The following is a 27561-nucleotide window of genomic DNA, read 5'->3' as shown; positions in this document are numbered from 1 at the left end:
ACTGTATGTTCATGGAAGGAAAATAAAAAGATGGCATGTTAACAAATACAGTATTTCCTTCTGGCTTTCATGAGGTTACATCAAGTTCATTATATATAAAAACTTAAATACTCCACAATAAAAATCTCTATGTATCAACTTGTCAGACCAACAAAACAATGTCTCAGCCTATAAACAGCACTCCCTGACCCCACACAGTGGTGGCTAAATAACATTATCCCTGTTTTCCAAGGAAAAGCTCCAGCTCTGGATGATCTGCAGGGTGACTGGGGCCAGCCTCCTGACAGAATTCCTGACTGCTCACTGGCAGCTCTCACCCTGCCACACCCCATGAGATGAGCACACAGTGGGGGTGAACAGTGGATGAAGTACAAATACTGCAAGAAAAGCAAGTACTGCCAGAACAGCACTGCTGTTGTGAACAGGAAGACATCACTAAGGTTACTTTTAATCAAAATTAAAACCAGTAACTGGTGTAATTTATCTGGACACATGTTCAGTGGTGCCATATTTCAGTCCCAACATACCTTTCTTCCACAGAAAAGTGCTTTTCTAATATCCAGAAGTAAAAGAATTTTTGAAAGACCATTCTGTCTCCAAAGAGACCATTAGGGTCAGTTTTCCATTCTAAACAGAAATTCCTATCTTCTCAAACAGCTCCAGCTCCTCCAAAATAACCAAACCATCCTGAGCTTTCTCGTGTCCTCACCTGCCAAAAGCAACAAACACTTCTAAAGGAGGAACAGCAGAAAACCAAGAACTATTCTTTAATGGCAGTGAAGTTTGAACCAAGTGAAAATTATTGTTGCTTTCCCTAGAATGACAATTACCAAAGGTTTAGTCCAGAAATGCCTTTTTTTTTTAATTAGGCTACTAAGATTTGCTGCCTTTCTCCATTTGTTTTTTTTGTCACAGATCTTTAAGGATTTCCAACCTGCAAGCGAGAAATTATCTATGCTAACACTTTAAATATTCATATTTGTACAGGCGAATGTTATCTACAATTTTCTAAATCAGTATCTCCCAAAGTTTTGAGGTTTCTGCCTCAAAGTCTCAGTCCTCAATAAATTTTATTTCCACATCCCATTACAAAGTTTTTAATTTAAAATTGTAAGGCAACACAGTCATGTGAGGCATTTCCTAACACAGTGGTGGGCCATAAACACCAGGCACTTTGTGGTGTAAGCAGTGAAGAAATGCACACACCATGCACACTTATTGAGAATGGGTGTAATTATTCACCAGAGCATCTCACCTTGCCTCTTGCCAGGCCTGCACACTGCTCAGCAGGGATTTCTGCACATGGGAACCTTATTTTTCACACACACTCCTCTCCTCAGGCACTAAAAGTTTTAGAACAACTTTCTCATTCATAACAGGTCAGAACATTTTTCCTGCAGACCACACACAAATGTGACAGCGTGGGTGTTTGGAGGCTGCTGAGATGCTGCTGGATAAATTACAAAGGCCATGGGACTTCCAGGTCCCCCAGGACCTGCCCAGAAGCCCCTCTCTCAGTCCAGTTGCAGTGGGAAATAAAGGTTCCCAATGCACATTTATTGTCCTGAAAGTTACAGCGTGGACACATTACCTTACAAGGTGCACACAAAATACAGGACATAAGTTATGCCTAAAGAGCCCCAGGTCTTCCTATAGACAAGAGAGAAAGATTACATGGACAAATTACTCTTTCAACTGCCCTTCAGGTCAGTAGCTTTCAACACTAACTTTTTATTAGATACTTCATTAAGTTATTGACAATCTTTATTTTCCTTTTCGAAACTGCAGAGATTTAATTTATTTTTCCTTAACAGTACAAGGTATGCATTCCCTGAGGATCTTAAGTTACTTCATTGCTACAGATTAATTTTCTCTAATCTTACTCCTTTATAACTCATTCCTCTGTTCAAAGAGATTTTCTCTCCCCATGAAAAACTAACATAACATCAAAGCTGCAATGCTGTGCTTTTCTCAGAAGTAAGAGAAAGCGATATGTGAGATACCAAATTTTTTATACTGTAATTTTGAACGGTATCTTGAGACAGAATTTATGACATGAAACCTTACAGAACTTTGAAATTTTCTATTTTTTATGACTTGCAGTTACTGTACACAGCAACAAAATGAAATATATAAAATATACACCAACTTGATTAAAAAATCTGATGTTAAATTCTCCATTTTCAACGTAGCACAGTGTAAACTCCTCTGCAAATGCCAGTCTGTCGATCTGTAGACACACAAGCTCATCTCTCTACTGCTGCCTCTCTCCTCTGTTGAAGTAAGCACTGAATTCAAATAGGAAACATTCTGAAGTACAATTGTTGAGCTGTTCCCAAGGGACAGTTACAGTTTCATGCCTTAATCACTTCAACTTTCCATTTTGTTAATAACATAGTTGAATAAAAATGATCTGATGCTACTTGTGCATTCATTTTAATGAGTCCCTGGAAAGAAATGCCTACAGTGAAGCATGCCCAGATCTCCTGAATCAGTGGGAAAAGTTCTGCACAAAGATTAGAAATATCTTCAGCTTCTATGCATCAGTAACATATTTTTGATCCTGAATCCCAATTCAGCTCTGAAGAAAAATAAGTTTAGGAGAAAGTTTCATAGTTAAATATGAAAATCAGGGCCTGAGCTAACATAATCCTCCAACCCCAGCTTCCCCTTCCAAATCTGAGCATATTAATCTCCTTTCCTTTTAGCTGCTCCAGTTCTTGCATAACAATGCCATTTCCTGAATTCAAATCTCCACAAATAAACCTTAAAGCTGAATAATACATTATTAAGCCCTATGAATATTCCCTTAAGCAGGGCATCCTTAAAAAACTGGGCTACACTGTCACAACTCAGCATCATTTTCTTTGGACTTTCAGGATAAGAACAAGAAGTACTGCAGCAGCCAACAACCTGAAAACCTTACTGAAACATAACATTTCTACCCTCTGCAGAGGAGATTTTTAATAAGCTACTAATGCTTCGTTGAAATCCCCATCCCTCCACACAGCAGTCACTTATTTCTCTGTGGATATGTAATTTGCACAGGCTCCCAGGGAAATTCTGGACTGGTATTTTTGGGGGAAGGAAAAGCACACGGCATCCCCACCTTCCTGCACAGCCCTGAGCCACGCACCTCTCCCAAGTGTTCAAACTATCAGTGCTCAAACATTCACCTAAATGATCATTCCTGCAATATGAAAAATTTACAAGTACTTTACCTAAGAAGGATGCTCAGTTTCGATTTGCCTGTTCCCTCAGTTCTGATCTGTTCCTCTCCTAGTGCAAATGCTCGCTAGAGGCTAAAAATGTGTGTAATTACTGTGTTCAAGCTCCAAGCTGAGCACAGGCTGGAGATCCTCTGCATTAGTTATTATCTCAAATGAGCTCCCTCAAGTGTGACTTGCTGGATGAGGAGGATGGCAGCTGATGGCAATGCAGATTGTACATGGACATGGTCCACAGGACACTTTTCACCAAAAGTCTATCTCAAGCAAGGAAAAAATAAATCATCTTGAAGTGCAGCTACTACAGGGTAAAGTCTACTGGATGTCAGAGAGCAAATTTATTTCTCAATTAGGTCCATAAAAGCAAACTATTCATTATCACTGCTTTATCATCCACTCAAGACTCATGAGATACCTTTTCTCAAGGGGCTTGGAGAATACAAACAGTATTACTAAGGAAAGATCAATTACCTGTTGTAAGCTAAACATTAAAAAATGTCTTTGCAGTAATCCCAAGTGAAAGACTGACATCCAACAGGACAAGACAGCGTTTCACACATGGAAATGAGACAAGTTCATTACACAGGGTACAAGAAGTAAGGCGCTGAGAAACAAAGGCACATAATCTCTCAATTTAAACATTTTTTTATCAGCCACTCAGCAATCAGCACACAGTCCTGCCCCTGCCTGATGGAGCAAGTGCTCAGTACCTTTATCAGCTCAGTTATTCAGTGCAGCAGATGAATGCTGAGCCTGGAGCATGCCTTGGCACGATGAAATGCCAAGCAGTGAAAAGAGCTGAGCCAAAAGAACTCTGTGCCAGTCCAGCCTAAGCAGTGCTTTCCTCAGGAAAAAGGAACAGAAACCAATGCACTTTTTAAAAACTGATCCTGAACATTTACCAACCAGGAAGGAGACTCACAGCTCTTGGAGTGGTGCCACTATCACCAGCATCTTGTCACCTCCGTCCCCATGCTCTGGAAGATACATCCTCCAAAATGAACCTGAAAAAATCGACTGAAATGCAAGTGAAGAATCTGGAACAACAGACTAGATCTTAAGGTATAATTATTTTAGATTAAAAAAAAAAAAGGAAGCTTGAAAACAAAATCACAATTGAATCCAGCACATTTCAGCTCACTGTGTGACACCTCTAATTCCAGCATCTTACAAGTCTAGACATCTGTCTGGAACTTCTAATCTGAATCTAAAACCTGGCAAAACTGATGCAGTAGGAATACAGCAGCGTAGCAGACTTTATGAAGAACCCTTTTACTTTGGTAAGGAACAAGATCTGTTTACAGGGCATTCTGCTCCAAAACACCCAAATTTAATCAGTAAGAAGTTTACTCACAAAATGATCGATTACTCCCCACACAACTCCATTTAAAGCAAAGCTTCTGGAGCTTTGTTTTTCTCTTTAAAGTGCAAGGAAGCAGCTGAGCCATCCTGAACCCATCTGCATGTTAACAAACCATTTCTTAAGGTAGGGATTTACAATCTGTGTAAGAAGATAAAAATCTGCACTTTTGGTCGAAGGGACTATTCCTGCACTCCTCTGGCAGCTGGAGCTGCTGGAAGTGCTTGTGGATTGTGTAATCAGCCTGATAGATGTGCTCCCTAATCTGGCTGGAAACTAATCCCACACACAAGAAAACGTCAGCTTCGTGCTTTTCATATTACTTCAGGTCAAGATTATTTACAGGAGGCAACTCTAATTTCCTACCATATCATTGCAATTTTTTTTTTTAAGTTATTTCATGGAAACACATTGAGAGAAACGCTCTTCCAGAACTGTAGTAATTCTTAGGTAAAAACTTGAATTGGGCATGATATAACATCCTCAATAAACTCTAACACTTATTCCACTGGACTAATTTTCTATAAATTGCATGTCCATATTGGTATTTTAAGAAAATGAAGTTTTATTGCTATGCGCCCTCCCTTAACAACTGCCAGGCAAATAAAAGTAGTGTTAGAACTACTGTGTCTTAAAATCTGCAAAATTCAGGGGGGAAAGAACCATCTAGTAAACAAAGTCTGCTGAGCAAGGCCTGACAGTTCAAATTCTGTCCTTGGCAGAGCTGACAAAAAGGCCTGAGGGATGCACTGGCTGTGACAAGGGTGATGGAACAAACCAGGACAGGAAAATGAGGAACCATAGGGAAAGTGGATTGGAACCTCAGCTCTCTCCTGTACTTAGAGATGGTTAAAAAACCTCCATAAATCCCAGTTTTCCAAGAACTGGTTTTCTGAGCGGAGTAAAAACATTTTTTCAAGGAAATTAGATGTTCTACAGCTTTTTTTTTCCAGTGTTGTGCTTACCCAAAATGATACCACCACAGAAAACAATCCAAAGTTAACAGGTTCAACAAAATGTATTTCAACTCTTTGGAGAAAAAAGGGAAAAACAGTGTAAAGTAGCTCAGGACAATTAATGCACTTCTGTGCATTGTTTTGGTCATAAAAATGACATTTCTCACTTAAAAACTGTTCATCCACCTTTTCCAAACATGAACAGACTTGTATTTCCACCATAAATCTAATCTTTCCACCCTGACACTAAAACTTTTCCACTGACCTCAAGTGCTTTTGGTTCTTCTAAGTCCCAAAAGGACAATCAGCAGCATAAAAGCTCCAGCTGAGCAGAGCCCAGATCCATTACTCTAAATGGATTGGATAACTGATCCATAACTATAAAATATTTATCTACATTTGGCATGTGGCTATCAAACACCATCAAGTTCATTAGGCAGTTTGGTGCAAGGACACATTTCTTGCAAGAATTATTCCAAGGTTTCACAAGAATTTGGGGTATGTTTTCAATCACCACAGCTTATTTAGAATATAATCGATGTGTAGTAAAAGAATTGGTTAATTGGCAGATCACCTAATCAAAAAATTCTGACAGAATTACCTCATTAATTCCTCCCTCCTATCCACACAGAGTAAAATCACAGGAGAAAAATGCTCACACTGTTTTAAACTGGTCACTTCAGCTTTGTTTTGGTTTTTTTTCCACCCTGAATAGAAAAATGGAAGTAATTCTCTTAGATTGGCAACAGCTTGTCTCTTGAATCCACATTAATAGTTGGCTTTCAGTTTTGAAGATCCCATTTGATTAGTTCTCTGAACAAAATCCAAAAATCAGCAGCTGGTCCCTAAAGAAACTCTCTCCTTTTGGGGAGAGCTCTTGTCCCCTTTTCCCCGAGCCTCTCACAAGAAGGATGCAGTCACTGCCACACTCAGGGTTCCAGACTGGTATTTTTTATGTGGCTCTGAGGCTGGACTGAGTTATCAGAGTAAGAAACTCACTAAGTCCATCTCCCAGATTAGCTAAACTGAATTTGCTGGAAAAGGACAATTTAGCACCTGGAGGCAGGTGCAAACTGAACTTCTCAATATATGGATAAAGGACAACCCATTTCTATTTATGTCTAAAAACCAAAGAAGGGAAGAAAAAGAATAGCAAGTTACCAAAATACAGCTGCTGCAATACATTGTGTAAACAAATACTTGCAATCCTAGCCAAATTTATTTGTTAATATGTGAATGTATTTGACACATCAAAATGAAATCACTAAATAATCCTGCCAAAATGTTCTGGAAACAAAACTCCTTCTACAAGAACCTGGTGGAAAAGCAGACAGGCTTTTTATTCTGCTTTTCATTAACATGCAAACCCAACTAGACCGACCAGATACTGCAACAAGTTACAGCCTCACTTGTTACAATGGACCATTAGCAAGCCTACAAGATAATCAGAATCATCTGATGGACAATGCAACCAGGGACAAAGAGTGGTTTTCAAGACACGTTTTACATCTTGACACATTTCACTTTTTTTTGAAGAGAACAAGTCAGAAGTATCCCAAGAAGCAGGTTTCTAAGTTTCTAAAAATAAACAAATCTTTTTTGTACTCCTAATTCCATGAAGCTCCTAAAATTTTGAATTATTTTAAACTCCCATAACCTGAACAAAAATTATTTTTCCAGAACTGCAGCACCACTTGCAATATACTCAGAAGACAAATTCTGCTCATTTTCCAGCATTAAAAAGCAGATGTTCTTCTGTGCATTAACAACACTTGATTATAAAATAAATTTATCCTCTGTGCAAAGAGGAGTGAACATAATGGCTCCCTGAAGGCACAGCTTCGAGGTATGAGGGCTATTAGCTCAATTTCTTTTTCAAATGCTGCAGAGAAGGATGACAGAAAGAAAGCTTCCAGTTGTGATTCTCTAATCTGTCTAGTCCATGGATGCCCTGACTCCAGATTTCCCTAATAAACTCCATTACAGCACAACCCTGCCCTGTCCTCACGACACACAAACTGCAATCTGTGTGGTCTACTCAGAGAATAGTTCAGGGAAAGCATTTTGGGTTGCCAATGATTAGTTTTTTTAAAACCTGGGATAGCAAGAGAAGGTCATTTCATTTAAAGAACCCACAGGAATCTCATAACATTCCAAATATTTTTATTTGTGTGTGAAGATAGACATTTGTGTGGGATGTGGAGGGGAAACTTTGGGTTTATATATTAGTTTATTTGGGCAGAGGATGATTGCTGGTTTCCTACCAGTGTTTTTGCTAAATTGCTTTGCTAAACTCTCTTTAGTGCTGATTACCTGTTAAAATACTTAACTTGTGCACTTAAACAGAAATCACACAGCCAGGTAATTGGACAACAGCAAAATTTATCAAAAGGGAAAGCAAATCTGTGTTGTTTGGGAGTAGGAGAACAACAAGTACCACTGGTACATTTAAATAGCAGAGATACATTGAGGGAAAGATAAATGCCATCAAGCATGTAAGAGGGAGGAGGAAAACCAGGCAGAAGCATAAAGGGCAGAGGAATGAAGAGAATGAAGGATGGTTGAGTAACAACCCATGCAGAGAGGACCATCTTGGACAGATCTGATCTAGCTGCTACAGATTCCTCTGCAGAGCACAGACAGCCTTTACAACAGTCCACAGGACCTAAAATTCAAAGCATGCTGCATCACAAAGCCCAAATCCTACAAATAACTTTATTTTGACCACATCCTATAGGCTATGTTTAGCCCACAAATGTTTCATTGTATTTTTCAACAACCAGTTACTGGCTATACCTCCAATGTTTTGAATAAAAGCATCAGAATGTACACAATGTGAAAGTATGGGTAATGAATATTTACTTTCTTTTGTGACAAACTCGAATCTGAAAGCTGTCACCTCCCCACCCAGCTCTCCCAAATCTTGCTGCTGCTGTTCTGCAGATCAGCTGCCCCACAGGCACCTCCCCTCTCCAGGTGCTGGGCCCACAAGGTTTCCCTGGCCTGCTTTCCAGCACAGCCCTATGAACCTGTTCTCTGCACGAATGACAGAGCAACAGATCTGTGATAAGCAGATGGAATGCAATATGGCCAAGGGGCTGCAAAAAAAAAAAAAAAAATCTGACATAACTCATTCCTGGTGATGCTGACATCCTTCTGCAAGGCCACAGGTTGAACTCATCTGGGTAAACAGCAACTCAGCCAAACAAGCACTTGACTCATGCCCATTTTTTCTGGGATCCATTTCTGGACACAGGTACATGAGTACATGTGCTAACCAAGGGACAGGACAGGAGGTGCAAGCAGCTCTTCAAAGTGGCCTGTGCCAGACATCTGCCAAAACACTACTCTGGTCTGAGGGCTTGGGTAACCACTAGGGATTACATGGGGAGGATCCCAGAGCCATTCCCTTCTCTGCTGGCCCCACAGCATGCTCTGCTTCCTTCTCACATGCCTCAGGATAAGCTATTTCAGGGACAAAAAGCAACATAAATCCTTGACAAAAGTCATGGTTAAGCAGAATGAAGAATTTAATTAACTTCATTGTGTTAAATACAGAGATTGCACAGGTCCCTCTCCCTTACCATGTTCCTGGTGCCAGTGTGGATCCTTCCTGTGTGCTGCTCCTGATGTTTGTGAGCCTCATCACTGAGCCAATCTGAATTGCAAACCTAGTGCTAAAACTCCCTTTTCTCCACTGCAGTAACTCCCTGCTGCTTGAACAAGTTGACTCAAGTTCAGTGGAGGGCCCACAGGTGCTGGTGGCAGGGGAAGAAGCTGAGGCAGCTGGGGAGAGGAGGAAAGATGGGAGGAAGAACTAAACCGTTATTTTTGGATTAATTTAGTTGCTGGTCCATGCTACAGTTGGGAGAGGAAAAGGAAATAAGACCCATAAAGAGCGAAGTACTGCTGCTGGTTAATTAAGACCTAGGAGTAAACATGCCAAATGGTGTTTGCCACACAACAAACAAATGTGAATCAGTACTGGAGCAGAGGAGGGAATGTTTTCTCTGCTACTCAGGAAGCACTTCAATTGTTTGGGAAAGGTGTGAGTCATTAACTCTCCGTGTACAAGTGAGACATCCAAAGCTATAAATACTTGACATACTTCAGGGGCCCTTTGGAATGGAAGAATGGAAATCTGTACATACTTTTTCAAAATTACAGCAGCGTGAAGCCACGCATCACTTCACAGATTTTGATTTGTTGTGTTTAGGCTCTTCTGAATTGCATTACCCAAGCATGACAAGCTCTAACCTTGAAAGGCCCTGCTTTCTTGCTTCTGAGCTCTGGGTAGCTGAACAGCTCTTTGGGATAGAAGATGAGGTGCACAGGAACTAATGGAATGCTATTTTAATGCAGCACTTTTCTATGTCTCAACTGGTTGCTGATCACAGCCATTGAGCAAAATTACCTTTCTGATGGCAACCAAGAATCTCATGGCAACAGTCACATGCCATAAACACAATCCTCCCCCTCTCTGATTTCTCAGCTGCTTGCAGGAGCTCAGCATGAAGGCAGTAAGGAAGTTTTACTGCCATCTTGCAAATTGACTTTTATGGATTCTTCAGACTGTAACGCAGTGAAGCTCTTCTTAATCTAACTCCTAACATAATTTATTACTTCTAGACACAGGTAAAAAAAGGCTGGTTGGACTTCAGCAGGGCTTGCATTCCCAGCTGAAACCCACCACAGAGGGATAATCAAGCCAAGGTGAAGGGCTTGGCTCCTGAGCTAGATTTAGCCAGTCTGGCAGCCTAATGGCAAATATTAGTGTAATAATCCACGTATAGATCCCATTCCTTCAGATATGCAGCTTTAACATTTTTCCCTATGAGCATCATCAAGCGGAGATGGTATTAAACGCCTACACAATCCTTCTAGAGAAAAATATGTTTTTTTCCTCATGATGCGTTCTTCAAAATGAGTCTTGCACTGCCTTTTACCTTGAATATCAGAGATTGCAAGGAATACTGATGGGCTGTATGTGATCACACTACAGCACCTTCCAGAAGGGAGGCATGAAATACCCCGAGAGTCCTGGCTAACCCAGGTTCAGGGAGTAAATGCATTACTCCACTGTGACTGACAAACTCCTGGGAAAACAGATTGCACAACAGGAAGAGGGTAAAGCAGAGCTTGAGAGCTTGGACACACATGAGAGTCATTCATTTACCCCGACCTCAAATCTCAGAACAGAAACAGGAGGAACACAAAAAGAATGCTTGGCTTTATGTAGGCACATGGAAAGTATGATTCTGCAGTATCATAAATGTTTAATTACACTTTTATGCAACTAGTGATAACCTTTCTTAATTTAAATTCCTTTTAAATTCCCATTTAAAAAAAACCTCTTTAGAACTATACTTGTATTTTTCCTAATTTAAAAAAAGGTTATGAAAAAATATTTTTATGAAGAACTTATTTTCTCCCAAACACGTCCAAGTTATTTTGTCCTCAAGAGAGATTGATCAGGTGTTCTTACAAGCCAAATGATCTGTAAAACCTTTGATGAAGAGCTTTCAGAATGTAGAAGTCTGACTGCCCAGCTTATGGCTGCATTTGAAGGGCTGCAGTCTGCATTTAACTGGTGCTACATCACACCCTACTTCCTTAAGATTGGGAAGCCAGTGCAGTATGAGGTGATATCCCTTCCTTTGCTAGCAAGTTCCAAGTTTTATTAAATTCCCTCACTCAGTGAAGCCTTTCAGTTCTTGAACACTTGGTATTACAGTCTTTTCACAAAGTAAGCAACCTTCTATACATTCAATAAAAACCTCCAAGTCTGAAATAAATATTCCCACTTGCTGCTTCAGAGCAAGTAAATCAAGAAACAGGAGCTCATCATGAAAGGTTCTGCATGCCAGAGCTGCTCAGACTGCAGTGTGATAACACAGATCCTCACAAGTACAGCTGCATTATTCTGTTGATGTATTTGTGCAGACACCACACTAATGCTGACAATTTATGTGTAAAAGACATCTAAAGAAAAATTAATTACCTTGTGCTGTGGCACTGGTGCATCTTCTCTGTCATCTCAGGAAGCAGAAGCACTGCTCCTGCACTGAGCCCTGCCACAGCTACCTGTGTCTGAAGGACACTGAGGCTAAAGAGCTGCTGCTCTCAAGTCACGAGCTGCATTTGCAGCACAGCTCATACACTGGCTCTCCAACATGGCAGCAATAAGAAAAACATGAGTTTGTCTCACTTTGCAGAAGTATAAAGTAGCAGTAGGGCTTTTCAGCCTGGAATCACAAATCACTTAGCACTGTGCAATTTCAGAAGGATCCAGAGGATGCAGGTTTTCCACAGCAGGGCCCCATCAGGCCGTGGAGCCAGCCAGGAATCTGCCCTGATCTCCCTGAACATGCAGCTCTGGACTAAAATGCACAGAATGGAAAAAGCTAAACAGGCAAAGAAAGAGACACATGTATAAACACATCTATGTTTTTCAGAGAAATCTTTCCTGGAAGTGTCAGTTAAATGGAGGTACCACACTAAAGTGGTTCTTCCAACAGGACTGCAGGGAGGTTGCCCAGAGGTCCCTTCTGGGGTCACTCAGCAGAGGTTCTGTCCCCCAGGGGGGCACAGCCAGCTGCTGCTCCCTCAGCCTCACAACTTCTGCCCTAAGGAGGGGGGTTGACACATTTTACCACTGCACACACATATTCTTTTCTCACATAACCAGACATCTGAAGAATGGAAAAAAACCCACCTCATTTGTGAGTGGGCTGAAGGTACCAGTCAAGAAGTAAAAACTTGCTCTTGTCAGATGGAGTGATTGATCAAGCTGCTGTCTGTCAGCAAGGATATGGAGAATGCCTGTGCAAGCTCACTGCAGTGCAAAGGAAAACAACTCAGATTTAAGATGTTTAAATCTCTAAGTAAACAAATTGACCTTAATTTGTACTGAAATCAAGTAGGAGGTGTTGCAGCTCTGTCCTGGACCGAGGAGCTCCACCTGTAGCTGAGGGATGCCTGACAGGTGAGGGGCAATGTCCCCTTCATGGATTCCAACTTGACCTAGAAAGAATTGATCAGTCTGCATCAACAGAGCCCTGAACAGAACTGCAGGAACACAGCTGGCAGGTCTAAGGACTCCATCAGTTTCTGAATCAAAAATATAATTATCAATGTACAAAATGCTCTGAAAAAAATCTTTGTTAACCTTTTTTTTTTTTTTTTTTTGTAAGTACATAGCCTCATTTTCAGAAAGAGTAGTGGCAATGAGACACACACAATGGTCAGCAGAACTCCACAAGAAATATTTTGGGAACACATCAGTGTTCCAGGCTCTCAGCTCTGCCCCATTCCATTTTTTCTTTGATGTCAGTATGTTCTTCATCTTATTAGTTCAAGCTTTACCTTTTGATCAAACTTTTGTAGTACATAATTTGGAAATCAGTTTCTTAGAGGGACAAGAGCTGTCAAATCAGATTGACCCAAACAAAGCAGTAACAGCTTAGGACAAGTCAGAGCCAAAGCTGGAATTTCAGAGCATACGTGCAAGTTATTATTTTCTAAAAACCACAGTGTTGACATTACAAGGGAAGAAAAGAGAGGAAAGATCCTATCTCCTGAGCCCTTGATCAAATTACTTCATAATTCACCCACTAACCCTATCCCCTGGTTCCCATAACAGACAGCAATGTGAGACAGAACAAGCCTGTGGATTTTGGAGCATTAAGGGAGAGAAGGGAACAAACTACAGAGCTGCAGCTGAATCTCCTGAGGATGTAGAAGCACTCAGAGGTATTTTACGTGGCAGAATAATTTTACAGAACCTTGCAGATATAAAGTATGGAGACAACTTGAAATTAGCCACAGTCCACGTGCATGATATAAAAACTAGGAGCCCAGAACTATACAGTGTCTGCAGTTTCCTACGGTTTCTTTCAGCAAACTTTTTTTCAAAGTAACTGTCAAAGATATTAGATTGCAGTATTTCGAAGATGGTATCTACTAGTTCTTAATTTATCCCAGCCTCTTATCTTTGAAGCAATTCAGTTTCTGTCTCAGTGCCTAATTTCCATTTTACACATCCTATAATTGTGTTTGTCCTTTTGTCCTTTAAAGTTGACTTCTAAAGATTCCCATCATTAACACATCTACCAGGAACAAACAACTTGCTCTCTGTGTTCTTTGGTTGAGATCGAATTATTAAAGTTATAATTATTTCTCCTTACAGATTTTAATAAGTTGGAACTGGCTTTAAATTGTTCTTTTACTGAAAACCGTGGGCTTGGACATTTCTTTCTTTAGGAAAGGATGTGTGCTTTGCAGAAGTTTCAGATCCTTAACCTGTAAATTAACTTGTTCCATGAGTTACTGTTCACTTGGCCTTCTATCAAGTCCTGGCTATTTTCAATCATATTTAGTTTCCCTTTGCATATTTAGGAACTACTCAGCCCAGAAATTTTATGCAGTGTTTCTAGAATTCCTTACTAAGATTTTTAAACACTTACCTACTTTCTCTTTTCTTCAGTATCTATTTTCTTAATGGGTAAAGCATGAACTCTATCTTCTTAGTATATGGACATGCTAACACTTTTAAACATGTAAACCCAAGAGCTGGCAAGCCCTCTCCCAGATTAAAAAAAAACCCATGAAAAATAACTCGCAACATTGAGCTATGCTTATTTCATGACACAGACTCTTTTCTATACAGGAAAGTATAAATAGTGTCCACAGCTGTGCAATTTATCCTCAGCCATTAAATGTCTCCACAGTCTTACAATTCCTAAAAGTGTCTGCACTGCCTACAAATGAGCTGCATTAATATAAACAGCATGTGAATGTCCAGAGAGCCTATAAAACAAAAGCCCTATGAACAGACCTTAACTAAAAAGTGCCATTCTCAGATTTAAAAAATCTTGCTTGTAACAATTTCACAGTTGATCAATTTGCCAAAGAACCCTTTCCAATGTTTTGATGCCACAATTTTGAGTCCCTGGGTTAGATACCTGGAGGGAAAACCAGAGCTTGTTTGAGAAGTCTGGAGCCAACCTGCACTGTGCCAGGTGCTGGGGTAGAACTGCCTGGCTTCACCAAAATCCAGCTCCCTCCAGACAGAGAGGATGAAATAACCTGCACAGACTGACAGATGACCCCAAACAAGGGATCACTAACAGGCATGCACAGAAAACACAACTAAACCTGATTCATTGGCTCAGGTCCTAAACAAACACGCTCATGGTATAGATATATACAGCTATAAATCCAGCACTGTTCACTTACAGCACTTTGCAGAGGAATAAGTGAGACTAAAATAAGCTGTACACTGTATCTTATCTCCATTTTAAGAATGAGCAAGTTTCTTAACCTCTTTGTCTCAGTTTCCAAGGCTACAAGTGAGGCATGACAAAGGCAGGAAGAAAACCCAGATATTTTTTGGCTCTCAGCTTTTTCTTTTTTTCTTGCTGCTCAGTCATCTTCCTAAACTCTGGGATTTAGTTATTTTAGCATCAATATTATTCTATGTTCAGCCTGTTTTCTTGGTGATTCTAATCAGTTTTTCTCTCTGCAAATCTGGCCAATTGTTTGGTGACTAAATTTGATCACTTCTTGTTTTATGCATAGAAATAATCAAGCAAACAATACCCTGACCAGCACTAGCAGAGGAAGAGACACATTCCTACAAAATAAAGTTAAACCAAGCTATTTTTAAAGGTATGCAAATGACGTGAGAGAAGACAGGAAACCACATTTAAAGTGTAAATCAAATCCATTCTTTTGTAAAATTTCTGGAAAAGCTTTGAAAAATGGCTTTTTCTACTTTTCTCTCCCAGAATTTCTTTGTTCCTTTACAAAAGGAAAAACAAAGCAACAGGAAAATGAAGTGATGTTCCTCCTCTGGCAGAGAAGTAATGGAGTCTCCTCCCCCTTCCAAAGGGGATCACAGTTTGCCAGCTTTGGCAGCCACTGTAGCATTTAAAATAGAAATGAATCCCAAAATGTGATTTGGCAAAGCCCTACTGCAATATTCAGTAAGTCTGTTTTCCCTCTTTTCCACTTCCTTTCTCCCACTCCAATAATACGGAGAGATGCCTGCAGGCACCTCAGGGATGAGAGGCACCCGTGGCTGACCCCCAGCGCAGAGCCCCATGAACTTTAACACACATGGAACACAGGGATCAGACAGAGCAGCTCCTTGTATGGCCACAGCCCCGAGCCTGGGACACGTCCAACAGCTGCTCTGGCTCTTACACAGCTCCAGCTCCACGGGAGGCAGCCCTGTGCCTCCCAGACCTGAGAGCATCACTTCCTCTGCAACTGGAAAAAAGCCAACAACACCAAATTTTGCAACAGGTTCCAGCAATTTTTCAGCACACACAGACAGGACTATGATTTTCATAACACTTTTGTTTTCACCTACACTGAGGTGAATCCTACAAGCCAGAACACACACAGTATTTTAGAGATGTGCGGTGTTGAAAGAAAGAAGAAAGAAAATACAAGTGCAAAAGATGAGCGATGAATCAAAGATGTGAACCCTTCAGAGGGGTATCCAAATCCACTGCCAGAGCGAAGAATGCTGGCTGGAGTCAGTATGCAAGAACCTTCGCTCAAAACAATTGCTTTGGAAAAAAATGACTTCATATGAGACACCATGGGCACTGGGTGGGACAGTAAGCCAGTTGTCACAGATGCTTGCAGCAACAGCAGAAAGCATGTGTGATTAACAGAGGCACTGAGCTTGAGGTGAAGGAGCCACGACAGCCCAGCTTTAAAGAACTGTCTTCAACAAGAGGAGCACATTGTGTGGCATCTATAACCACTGCTTCACTGGGCTTTCAAACTACTGACTTCTGACTAGGATGTGTGGTATATAAATTAATCCATCTTATTCATTCACAGAAAAAAGCTATTAAATATCTGAACCCACAAAATGTTAGCTTTAGCATGCAAACAGCCAGCCAGCTGACTCATTCATAGCATGGTTTCAATTTGAAAGGTGGGCAAAACGTCTCCAATATATTTATGCAATAGCAACAGTACCAAAGTAATTCTGCTCAGGATCTTGTGACATAGCTCCAGAAAATGTCAGGACCAAAACTCTCTCATTCCAATTGTAAAGAAACTTTCCAAGCATCAACATTTTGTCTTCTGTATGTTTTAAGCTTTAGAATTTTTATAATCACATCCCAAAGCCTGAGTCATTTCTACTTTGCCATCAATGAAACTGTTCAAAGGCAGCAGCAGGAAGACTCAAAGATTGATTTCACAGATCATTGGTCCAGGCAGTGTTTGTAAACTGCTGACCCCAACCATGGAGAATTCCTAGGGCCTTGCAGATTGGCAGATTGAAGGGAGACTTCCAGTTCAAAACTGATTTGAAACCTGAGGTTAGCCTGTCAGTTTTTCCTAAAAAAAAAAGCCAAACTTTTAAAGGAGTTCATTCTAAATGAGTCATATTAGCCCACACAAGTAAATCAGCACATTGTTCTGATTTCCCCTCCCTAAAATGCATCGTGTCCTCAGCACAATGCTACTGCACAAATAACTCAGGATTTGCCAAAAGCTTCCACCAAGCTTTAATTACAGCAGTCCTATTTTGTACATTGTCGAATCAAACACGAACTAAATCAGCCTGCTAAAAACCAGGCAGTACTTCAAAACCTCCAGTGAAGATTAAGAAGTAAATCTCTGCAATAAACCATTAGCCAGCCCAGAAAGATCCTCATTTTCTTGCTTCAAGATAAGACTGTGGTACACACGTGAAATCTGCTGTGCAAAGAAATGGCAGGAAGCACCAATTAATTGCAACAAATTATTTTAATGCAGATCATTGCTACTAAATGTTTCAGACGACTGTATTTCCACTTTGCCTTTTTGGCTGCTCTTTCCAACTGATTTAGCTCCACAAGTGAGAATGTTTGCATTGTCAAAGTTTTTGTCACTGTCAGCATTTTGTTGAGAACACTATGCCCCATTTCAGATTTCCGTATATTTTCCAGAAGAGTTAAAAAAATAGAGGGTGCATGTCATTCTGCCAGTCATTCTCATCTTATTAAGCTTTTGTCATGGCCTGACAATACCAAAAGACTTGAATGCATTTTACTGTTTTGCAAGCAGACTGCTTTCTCCCTTGTCATAAATGATGGAAAATGTGATCCTGGGGTCAACAAGGGAAATTGTAAAAATGAGCCTTCCTTACTTACAAGTATTTATTCAGTCTCTCGCTTGGAGTTCAAAGGCAGGATCTTCCATGCTCTAAAAACAGTAAAAATCTGTTTTAATCCAAAATTTCAATTTTTGGATGGGAAAAGAGCACCTAGATTAAATAACCTGAAAACTGAGCAACAAACCAAGCATCATCCCAGTTCCCAAGTTTCTCCAATTGCTGAACAATACAGAAATTAATTCCCAAGACGACTTCCAAATCACATATCAAGGTATTCAGCCACAAGCAAAGCAAATACTCATCAGCAGGCTGGACTGCAAGCTTCTGAAATGCAAGGCAGCTCTTGCAGCTCCCAGAGAGAAATATTTAACTGGCAAAATGTGTGCTTGCTCTGAACTGACTGTAACACATGACCTGGCATGTGCTTTGACAGCAAGTTATTCAAGAAAGATGACAATACAACAGAGTTACAAAAACAAAATACAGCAGTGCTAGGAGAAGCCTTTGGAAACACAATTTGTGATGTAAAGCCATAAATCTTTAACCTTTGAACTAAAGACTTGAAGCTTTTAGAAGCAGCAGCCTCACTGCTAAGGTTAGAAGACATTCCCATACTCTATTATGGCAACTAAATAAATATTTACCATGGCTCTTTTCAAAAGGCTGGGTTAGCAAAGCGAGTAAGACCATGAGAGTGCTCTTGGTCCTCTTTTAAACACTAGAATAATTGACTTGAGGCAAGCCAAGCTTTCAGCTCTCTTATTTGTAAAATCAGTAAATTATGGAGTTCTGGGTTTTGAGAAGAGCTGACTTAAAAAGCCATTTCACTCTGCTGCCTCCCTGCTCCCAACACACAGGCAGCTGGGATGCTCATTAGAAGTCTCCTCAACAGCACTTTAAAGGAAAAAAAACTTCAGCAAACCAAAGATGCAGCAAATTTCTGGAAAGATGAAGCACTTCAGTCACACTCTCCAGACAGTGAAATGTTTTTACATCACCCCTACCTCCTATTGTACTACTCTGAAAATAAAAATGGACTCTTCCCAAAACATGAATATAGCAGAAGTTTCAACACCACTTCCTAAGCCAGCATTAATAGTCACTTCAAACAAATATATATGCAAGATATACATATCCACATTCAGATAAATCTGAGCAAAGACACACACCATTCTCAGGATGAAAACAAGAAATGTCTTCTCTTTGAATGAAAGTCTGTACAACATTTTGATTTTGAGATATAAATATTTTTTAAGCTGTACAGAGCAACATAGTGTAGGATGATCACATTTGTCCAAATCTTCATGGCCAAAGATATTTACAGAGAGGCCTCTTGAACTATTGACAGAAAATTTATAGCTTAACTTCCACAAATACTAAAATGGATCTGTCAATAACTATTTCCTATGAAACTACAAACTTATTTGTATAAATAAGGTATGAAATCACAGAAGGTGGTGCACAGAAATGCCAGAACTGACTGGTCTGCAGAGCCACACAGCAAAATAAGCCACAGCACCTAAAATTGTTTCTTCAATTCAGGTACTTTTTTTCTCCACCCAAAAGACATATTGTCTTTTCTAAGTGACTGCCTTTTTGTCAGATTCCAAAGCAGACCCCTCAGCCCTGAGTTTGCTTTGCCCACCAGCCTTTAATAATGAGGTGAAAGAAGAAATAAAGGAGAGAAAATTAGTAATTTGAATACAAGTTCCAAAACATAACAGCTTCCACAGTTTGTGCCAATATTTCTTCAGAAAGTCATAATTTTATACAAAGCAAATTTTAATGATTTTGAATTCTGTAAGTGCTAAATAAAATATTTTCTACTCATAACACTGCAGAGTTAAAGGTGCCAAACAAACTAAGGGGCATTAGAGGTGTTACAGAGTTAGAATAAAGGGAAATATATCCATTTTTACATGGCCACATGCAGTAAATACTTTACGAATGCAAAATAAAACTTGTGGTCATGCTCTGAACTTAAAATACTTAAATGTTATGTAATAAAAAGCACAAAGCTCAAGAGAGTTGCTCATCTGAAAAATATGAAAAAAACCCTTTCAAAACAATATATTTATTCCAGCACATCTTAGAGAGGCAGAAGAGACCATGTTCCCTCTATGTGCACATTGTGTACAGCTCTTGCAAGGGGAAATGTTTATGCCAGGTCCCAGCACACGCTGTGAAGCAGTGCAGACACAGGAGGGGCACACCAACCAGCAAAGCAGCATTCACCAAGAGTTGTCTTCATCACAGGACACCTTCACTTTCCTCTCTCAGTAAAAATAAAGAAGACAGACTTTTATTTCAATATTTTTTCCTTATCTAAAGGCCAGAGTGCTGGTTTTTCAGGTGCAGCACAGTTAAGTTTGATACTGCCACCCCTTTAGTTCCCTGTATATTCTGTTCCTGAGCACTGCTGCTCTGTGCACCCAGAGCACAGCACTGAGCAGCTCCTGTGGTTTGTGGGGCTCCTTATCAGCCTGAGGAAGGCACCTCAGGAGGACAGGACTGTCCATTCTCCTATTTTTTAAGCTCTCACAATACAACTTGACTCTAGTTCATCTCTCAAGTTAACAAGAAGAGTGCCTTTGGGTGCTGTGACATCCCTCCTTTCTAAGCTCCACCACATACCCACTGCCAAGAAAACAACAAGAAAGTTCAAGAAAAACTTACAGGTGCAGGCTGATGAGTGCAAGTGCACCCCTGAGACCACAAATCCCCTCCCACATGTCCCAGGAAGGATCCAGGAGCTTCCCAGGCTTTGAGCTGTCCCCTGGCTGTCATTTTTCAGAACTCTGTAGCAGATTATGCAGCTGGGGCAGATATTTTACCATGTGTCATGAAATGAACATTTGTATGTCCGATACACATTTACCTTGCCTGCAGAACAATTACTCCAAGAAGTCATGGAAAAATAGTGATGGAAAAGAAACCTTGACCCACGTGGCAAAGTAAACTTTAGGAGCTGAAATCTACGGATTTTAAAATACCCTAAGTTACAGACATTCGTAAACTGGCAACTGAAAGCCAAAAAATTATAAAAAAACCCCCAGCTCTTGCCTCACATTCACAATAGGGAAGAAACAAAGTTTTTAAATTATGGTTGTTCCCATTTCATTTGAAACACCAGCTTGAATGGACAATCATCTCTCATTCATTATCAGCAAGAGAAACCCAAGGAGCCACATCCATCTGCTGCAGAGAGATGGAGGATGGGACTGGGCTCCTCTACAGTGGCTACACTAATGACAAGCTGTAGTTTTTGGAAAAGCAGAGCTTACTTTGGTTTAGAAACTGATACTGATTTTCAGTTATTTCACTTGTTCAGTAATTTTTTATCCACAATTCAGATATTTGCATGCAGCACAATCACTGCAGCTATAAACTGAGTACTGGTTGCTTATTTTTCCAATATGTCTTCAAACTTCTATGGTGATTATTTGATTGAAAATGTACACCAACTCTTTTAGTCAGCGGAACAAAAAAATTCAATGTGTTATCTGTGCAATACAATTTAGCAACTATTGACTGAACTTATAACCGCCTCAGTAAGCTGTGCTTGCTGCTGAAAGCAACAATATTCATTATATGGATTAGTATTTCCTCCTGTGTTCTATAGATCTCACTCTGTTTGGGTGTTTAAATATTTTTAATGAAAGCACCCCAAGTTAGCTCTCTGTGTAGACAGACCAGTATTGAACTGCAGAAACTGAACTCCAGGGGGAAAACCCAATTATGTAACATTTGATCTAGTAAATCTAATTCCCACTTTTTAAATGCTGTTGCTTTGGTATATCACCTGTTGACTTTTATTTCTCCTAAGAATTATTAGTGTATGCATGAACCTTCCAGCTGCCCCAGCAGTTGTGCAGGAATACTTGAGAAAATACCATTATTCCACAGCATTTCCATCATCTCCTCTGGGGGGACTGAGCAGAACTCCCTGATAACCTGTGCTGGTTTATCTTTTCCACCATGTTTCTGTACAACACTGCTTCTCACTCAGCAAATTTGGCTTCAAAAGGTCTGTCTGTTGCTATCTTCATTGTTCAGGAATAGCACTGTTGATTTACACTGATAAACAAAGATAATGTACAACCATAAGCAATGAAGTCAATTTGCAAAGGACTCAGTGGGAGAAAAGCCTCCAATGTTATCACTATCAAGTACTACAGAGAAAAATTACAGCCTTGTGGGAAAAAAAAAGATGAAGGGTGAGGACTGGGCACCTTTTTTTATGCAGCACTTCTTGCTGTTTACAACATTATGCAATCCAGTATGATTTGCAGTTGTGTATGTAAAGAATGTATTTATTGAATTCCCTTGTGATGCTGATGGCAATACCATCAGAAGGAAACCTGATTCAGCTTCTCTCTTTGAAAGCAACAATCAAACACTTCCCACACAACAAGCAGAACAACAGAGAATTATGCAGAACACAGGAGAACTCACCATGAGTAAAGCTCCAGTGAGGCTGAGGAATCTCCATCTAGACCACTCTGCAATCTCTCCTTTATGCTGCTGCAGGAGGTTTTTCATGGCAACTGTTACTAACAGTGTCTCTCTCCCAGCTGCTAAAAACAGGTACTTTATGTACCAGAGTGCAACACTCCTCCTGATGCACCGGTTCCTGAACACCTCACTAAAAGAACCACCTTAGGAAGAGATCTGCTGCTGCTCTGAGAAGATAAGTGGGTTAACTTGTAAGGAACCATGACCCAGCACCCTGCCTGCCAACAGATTCATGGAGCAAGATGCCAATGAGGATATGGCATGGAACTGCCAGAATCACAGGTAAGTGAAATACAGGGGAGGCTCTGAGCTCTGCTTCTGCTGACATTTTCTCTCACAGGGATGCTGCCTTTGCTGCACATGAAATACCTACCAGGCAGAATTCAGAGGAGCAGGAGCCTCAGTGAGCTTTGCCCTAAAATGCCTTTGTTTTCTGGGCTTCCCAAGGAAACTTCTCTAGCCAAAAACACTGTCCTTAAACCTGAACCTGTCTCACTTCAAGGCCTGCAATAACACTTTCCAATTTTTGTTGTTACAATTGAAATGTATGTTACTGACAACTTCATTAGCAGCAGAGCAGGTTTGAGACTTATTGCTAATAATCTGATATTCCAAATTTAAAAAATCACAGCATGAAAATACAATTTTACATCTATGAAGCTCTAAAATAGTCAGCATTTTTGGGTTGGATGTGTGTTTAACACCAAGTTCAGTGAATTCTTCCACTGACTACAACATAGCACAAGCTGTTGCACAATCACAGCATGTGTAAATGATCACACTGGCAGCTCTCGTGTGCCCCCCACTCTCCACATCTTTACTAGGAGCTGTCTCCCTGCTTCTAAAAACTGACAATGTCTACAGTTTACAGAACAAAAGTCATTAAATAAACTAGCTCCTCCAAAGATCATTCCAAATGGCAGGAGTCACACTCCTTAACCATATAGTTACAGCCTTAGAAGTCTCAGACTGGGGAATATTGTGCAACCTGTTTTTAAGGAAAACTACCCAATCTGGATGAAGAAGGCCCAGAAGGACAATTAGCAAGGTTTAAAGCAAATGGAAAAACAATTACACAACATGACTTACTCCCCCGTGGAAAACTCCTGGACTGATATTTATTCTCTCCGAGTTTGTATATATTTGCATTAAATTTCAAACTTTATTAAAGCAACATGGATGTAATTCTGAGCCTTTACAGAAAGAATCAGTGATTTTAACAGGATGCCAAACAGGCTAAAAGGGCACTCTGCAGAAGGCTACTCAGGGCTAAAACAAGGTAGAGAGAAAGGCAGAACTGGGGGGAAGAAAAAGGTGCAAAAAGACTTAACAGTTACCCAAGGACAACTTCAGCTCCAGAAGCACTGAAATTTGAAGTGTCTCTATTACTTTCACACACATGCTTCTGAATGTCCTGGCCAGTTTGGGGAGGGGAAGATTACGCATTTTTAAAACTGTTCTTCCTTCTTGCTGCACCACAGAAGCCCCCAGAAAGGACACCAACAAGTATAAAAGCAGAACAATGACACTCACTAAGAGGAAATTTGGCAGCTGGGACAACAATAAGAGCATCTGTGATATGTACAGAGACTTATGCTAGGAGGGAATATACATGAAGCCAGTGTGGAAGGATGTCTATATTTGTTCATGTTTATACTGTAAGATTTAAATGTCTTTTAAATGTGTTTGAAGGTTTTTCTGACAGCAAGACCCTGGGAGCTGGAAGACTGGATATAAATATATACATGCAGAACTTACATCTCCTGCATTACAGACTGTCTTCCTCCTCTGGGGAGCTTTGTAGAGGGGCCTGTGTAAATATAGGCATGCATCCAAGAGGGAACATTTAGGATTGAGATCAGTTTTACAAAAACATGGAAGGTCAAACTGTGAACACTAAACAGCTTCCTACAGAACCTGTAGCCAACAATACAATAACCCAAATCTGTTTGAACACCAATAACGTTGCTTTGGCAAATTCTGTGCTAGTAGCAGTATTTTCTGAAATAGCACTAACTTACCAAGTGAGTGATCTTACTTTTTAGCACCACACTGAACTGGCATCTCAGACAAGATGTTACTAAAACAAGTATTGCTAGAAGCCTACAATGTTTAGCCTGGCATGATTTTTATCCATTTGTTTACTGTGATTTCAAAAACTTTGCTAAAAATGTCTCCTGCAGTCAACAGTGACTGCATTAAGACAGTTGAGCATTTTTCAGCATTTATATTTAAGCACATGTAAGGCTTTATAACTGAAATATTACTCTTAAGGAAAATATGGGATAAAGTCTACAAATGGAAAGATTTTAAAATGCCTTTCCCAGACAATATTTATATTTTTTTACACTTAATGTAGATAAAATACTTCCCCCCCCCCGCCCCCCACTTCCCCATAACCAAAGACTTGAAAAAGGAAATCCATTACAGATTGATTACAAAACACTTCTCTAAGAGGTATGGCTCAAAACTTAGTTTGTCTTCATCCTGCACAGCAATATGTGATTACTAGGATGAGATAAATGATGACTGAGGATCCCAGGGGTTCTGAAATCCTGTTGTTCTTGTTGTCATCTGAACAGACAAACTCAAAAACATTTGTGGTAAATCCATTTTGTAACTTGGTGAGCTACCATGATAACTTTTATAATAGCTGAATGCATCCCAAAAGAAATTCAGTTCAAAGAAGGTGACCTCAGAGTTACACCCACTGTGTAGTTTTCCTCTATCCACATTTTGCACTATCAGGCAATCTCAAATCAACCCAGTCCACTTAAAGAGATATGGGAAAAGAAATTGCTTGAGTCACTCAGCTGCTTATCTATCTCAGGCAAAAGGAAAACTGAAAATTTCTTACACAGTTGATAATTTCTGCTTTTGATTTAGAAAACACAGAGCCCACAGTGCTAAACCACAATTTATGGAAATTGCAGCTCAAATATTGGACAACCAGTTAGAATTATTACCAAGTAAAACCAGGCCATTTATCCTTGTCACTGATGTCGTAGAGGTTCTAAAGCTGTCACATTCTCCCCAGTGTGCACTGCTGACTTGCTCCACTTCACCCTGCTTTAAAACAGTGAAAGTCAACTAGCAACTCTTCCTCCAGTTTGCAGCCTGTATTTTTCCACTCTAGATTTAAAAGTGTATGGTAATGGAAATTCTGCATTATTGTGCTGATCCATATGAAACAATGGAAGTATTTCAGCCTTGGGCCAATGTAAATCCCAGTGCAACTCCTGGTCCTCACACAGGAGCTGTGTGGGAGCACACAGCAAGGTGGGAAGACTGGTAATGCCAAGTAAGGCTCTGCAGACAAGGTCCCTGCAGCAGCCTGTCCCAAGTAATGCACTCACAAAACGTGCTCCTTCCACCCCTCCAGGTATCAGCATGGAGAATTCAAAGCCTTTTCCCGTGGGTCTGGGGCTGTACAACTCCTCCTCCAAAATCCAAGGGACTTTACATACACAGAGAGTGGAATTTCCCTCACTGGTGATTTTTGGCTGCCACTAACAGCCAGTAAATTCTATATATGGCTGCAAATAGCTTGGCATTCTCTCTTTGAACTTTGCTTCAATTATTAAACCAAACCATGCTCTACAAGTTATTATTTTTGTACTCAAAGTAGGTTAAAAACATCTGGAGGCGTTAATAGCAGAAAGATAAGAAAGTTACATTTTTAGTTCCCCTGTCAGTTGTTTCCTTTCACACCACAGGTACTCCACAACCTTCTCAGCGCTTTCCACCAGCTCAGCACCATCTCCTCGTCAGAGCCGAGGCATTTGCATTTCAATGCCCTGCCCGTACCCGAATGTCAGCTCTGACACACCGACTGCACGGGAGGGAGCAGCTCGGCAGGATTCCCGGCAGGATTCCTCGGCACAGCAATGGGAACAGCGCGGGGCTGGCCAGGGGACAGCGCGGCTCACCTCGGAGCCCACCTGGCAATCCTTGGGGGCTCTGCTCCAACAGCCTCACAATCCAAAAAATAAAAGAGAAAGGACTATTAACACTGCCTGAAACACAACCTCATCAGAGAGCAATCAGAACAAGAGAAGCAGTGACAAGGAGGAAAGCTGCAGATCCCTTCAGAGAAAAGGGCAAAGAAAACATGGGCCATTAGCAGGGATGGGATAGTGCGATCCTAAACCGGGCTGAGAGGCAGCTGGAGGGAAAAGGGAGCCTAAGAGCAAAGACTAAACAGGAAAAGGAAAGGAGACACACAGGAGTGTAAGTTCGGGAACAAGGTAGAAAAAACATGATACAAGTTAACTTAGAGTAAGTTTTTCACATACATATTTTTCCTAGCACGATACAGAACAGTATCGCTAGCACGATATAATAACTGTCAATATTATGACCCTTATCAATAGATTACAATAGTTATAATATTTTACTATCTTGTTTGGGAAAAATAAGTTAGTCAGCATTTAGGAGTCATTTAGCCAAATAGCATCCTCCCCTTCTGATTCCAACCAATTCCTTTACTTGGAAAGTAAACAGGAAATAATACATATATTAGTTAACATGCCTGGAAATGGATTTTCTGAAGAGCCGAAAAGTCAGAAACAAATTACCCAAGAAGTGGAAATGGTATTTTGCCTCTTTGCTCTCTTTCACTGAAAGAGCCATAAGACTTGCAGATATGTAGGAAATGCTGTTCCTTCAAACTAACTGTATGCTCTAAAGCAGAAGGAAATGCAAACATTGCATCCATTATGAACTGCAGCTGAGTGAAAGTGCCTACCTGCAGCCAGGCAGGCAGCAAAGCCTGCTGGCTCCTTGTTCTGCAGCTGGTACCTCCTGCCCAGGCTCAGGAATCACCTGAGCCCCACCTGCCACTGCTCAGGTGAGGGAAGTGTAGTTGAGCCAAAGAGGTCTGTCCAAAAAGGTAATTTAGGAAATCTGTGACTCAATTATCTACATGGGATATCCTAGCAATACGGTAAAGCCATCAGGAAATGAATACATAAGATTAATCATGGAAAGTTACTCATGGAAAAACTGGTAATTCCTTCTTACATAGTTCTGTATTTTAGAGAATAAAACAAGGTTTTCCTGAAAACACACTAAGCAGTAACTCTGCCAGGAAGATGCTTCATCTGGATAAAACAACTTCGCTACTTTACAGACACAACCTTTTAAGCCAGTATGAAGCTAGATTAAGAGCTCTAACAGTCCAAACAACCAAATAAAATCTCCACAAGTATTTGCCACTCTTGCTACACCCCTTGATTCAGACTGTCTAGAGGAGGTTGTAAGTCAAGCTAAAGTCACACAGAAGGAAGTAGATCCAGTCTGTCACAAAGGCAGTTGTTCAGCTGGCAACTTTAAGCAAGTTAAAGTAAACTTTCTAACTATAGAACCTAATTATTGGAA

General features: G+C 40.4%; 1 protein-coding gene across 5 annotated transcripts in view; it reads right to left on the bottom strand.

The window, feature by feature from the left end:
* Positions 1 to 27561, bottom strand: part of PEAK1 (pseudopodium enriched atypical kinase 1) — a 110152-nt gene that overhangs the window by 81375 nt on the left and 1216 nt on the right. Inside the window, exon 2 of one of the 5 annotated variants that reach the window (XM_030955676.1) lies at positions 17705 to 17756. The exons of the other annotated variants lie outside the window; for them this stretch is intronic. The gene's annotated coding sequence lies outside the window, so the exon portion shown is untranslated. The remainder of the gene's footprint in view (positions 1 to 17704; positions 17757 to 27561) is intronic. 5 annotated transcript variants of the gene reach the window in all.

The sequence above is a fragment of the Camarhynchus parvulus genome, chromosome 10, assembly GCF_901933205.1.
Source record: "Camarhynchus parvulus chromosome 10, STF_HiC, whole genome shotgun sequence".
Lineage (NCBI taxonomy): Eukaryota > Metazoa > Chordata > Aves > Passeriformes > Thraupidae > Camarhynchus > Camarhynchus parvulus.
Note: the sequence above shows the minus strand (reverse complement) of the source record. Positions and strands in the feature narration are given on the sequence as shown.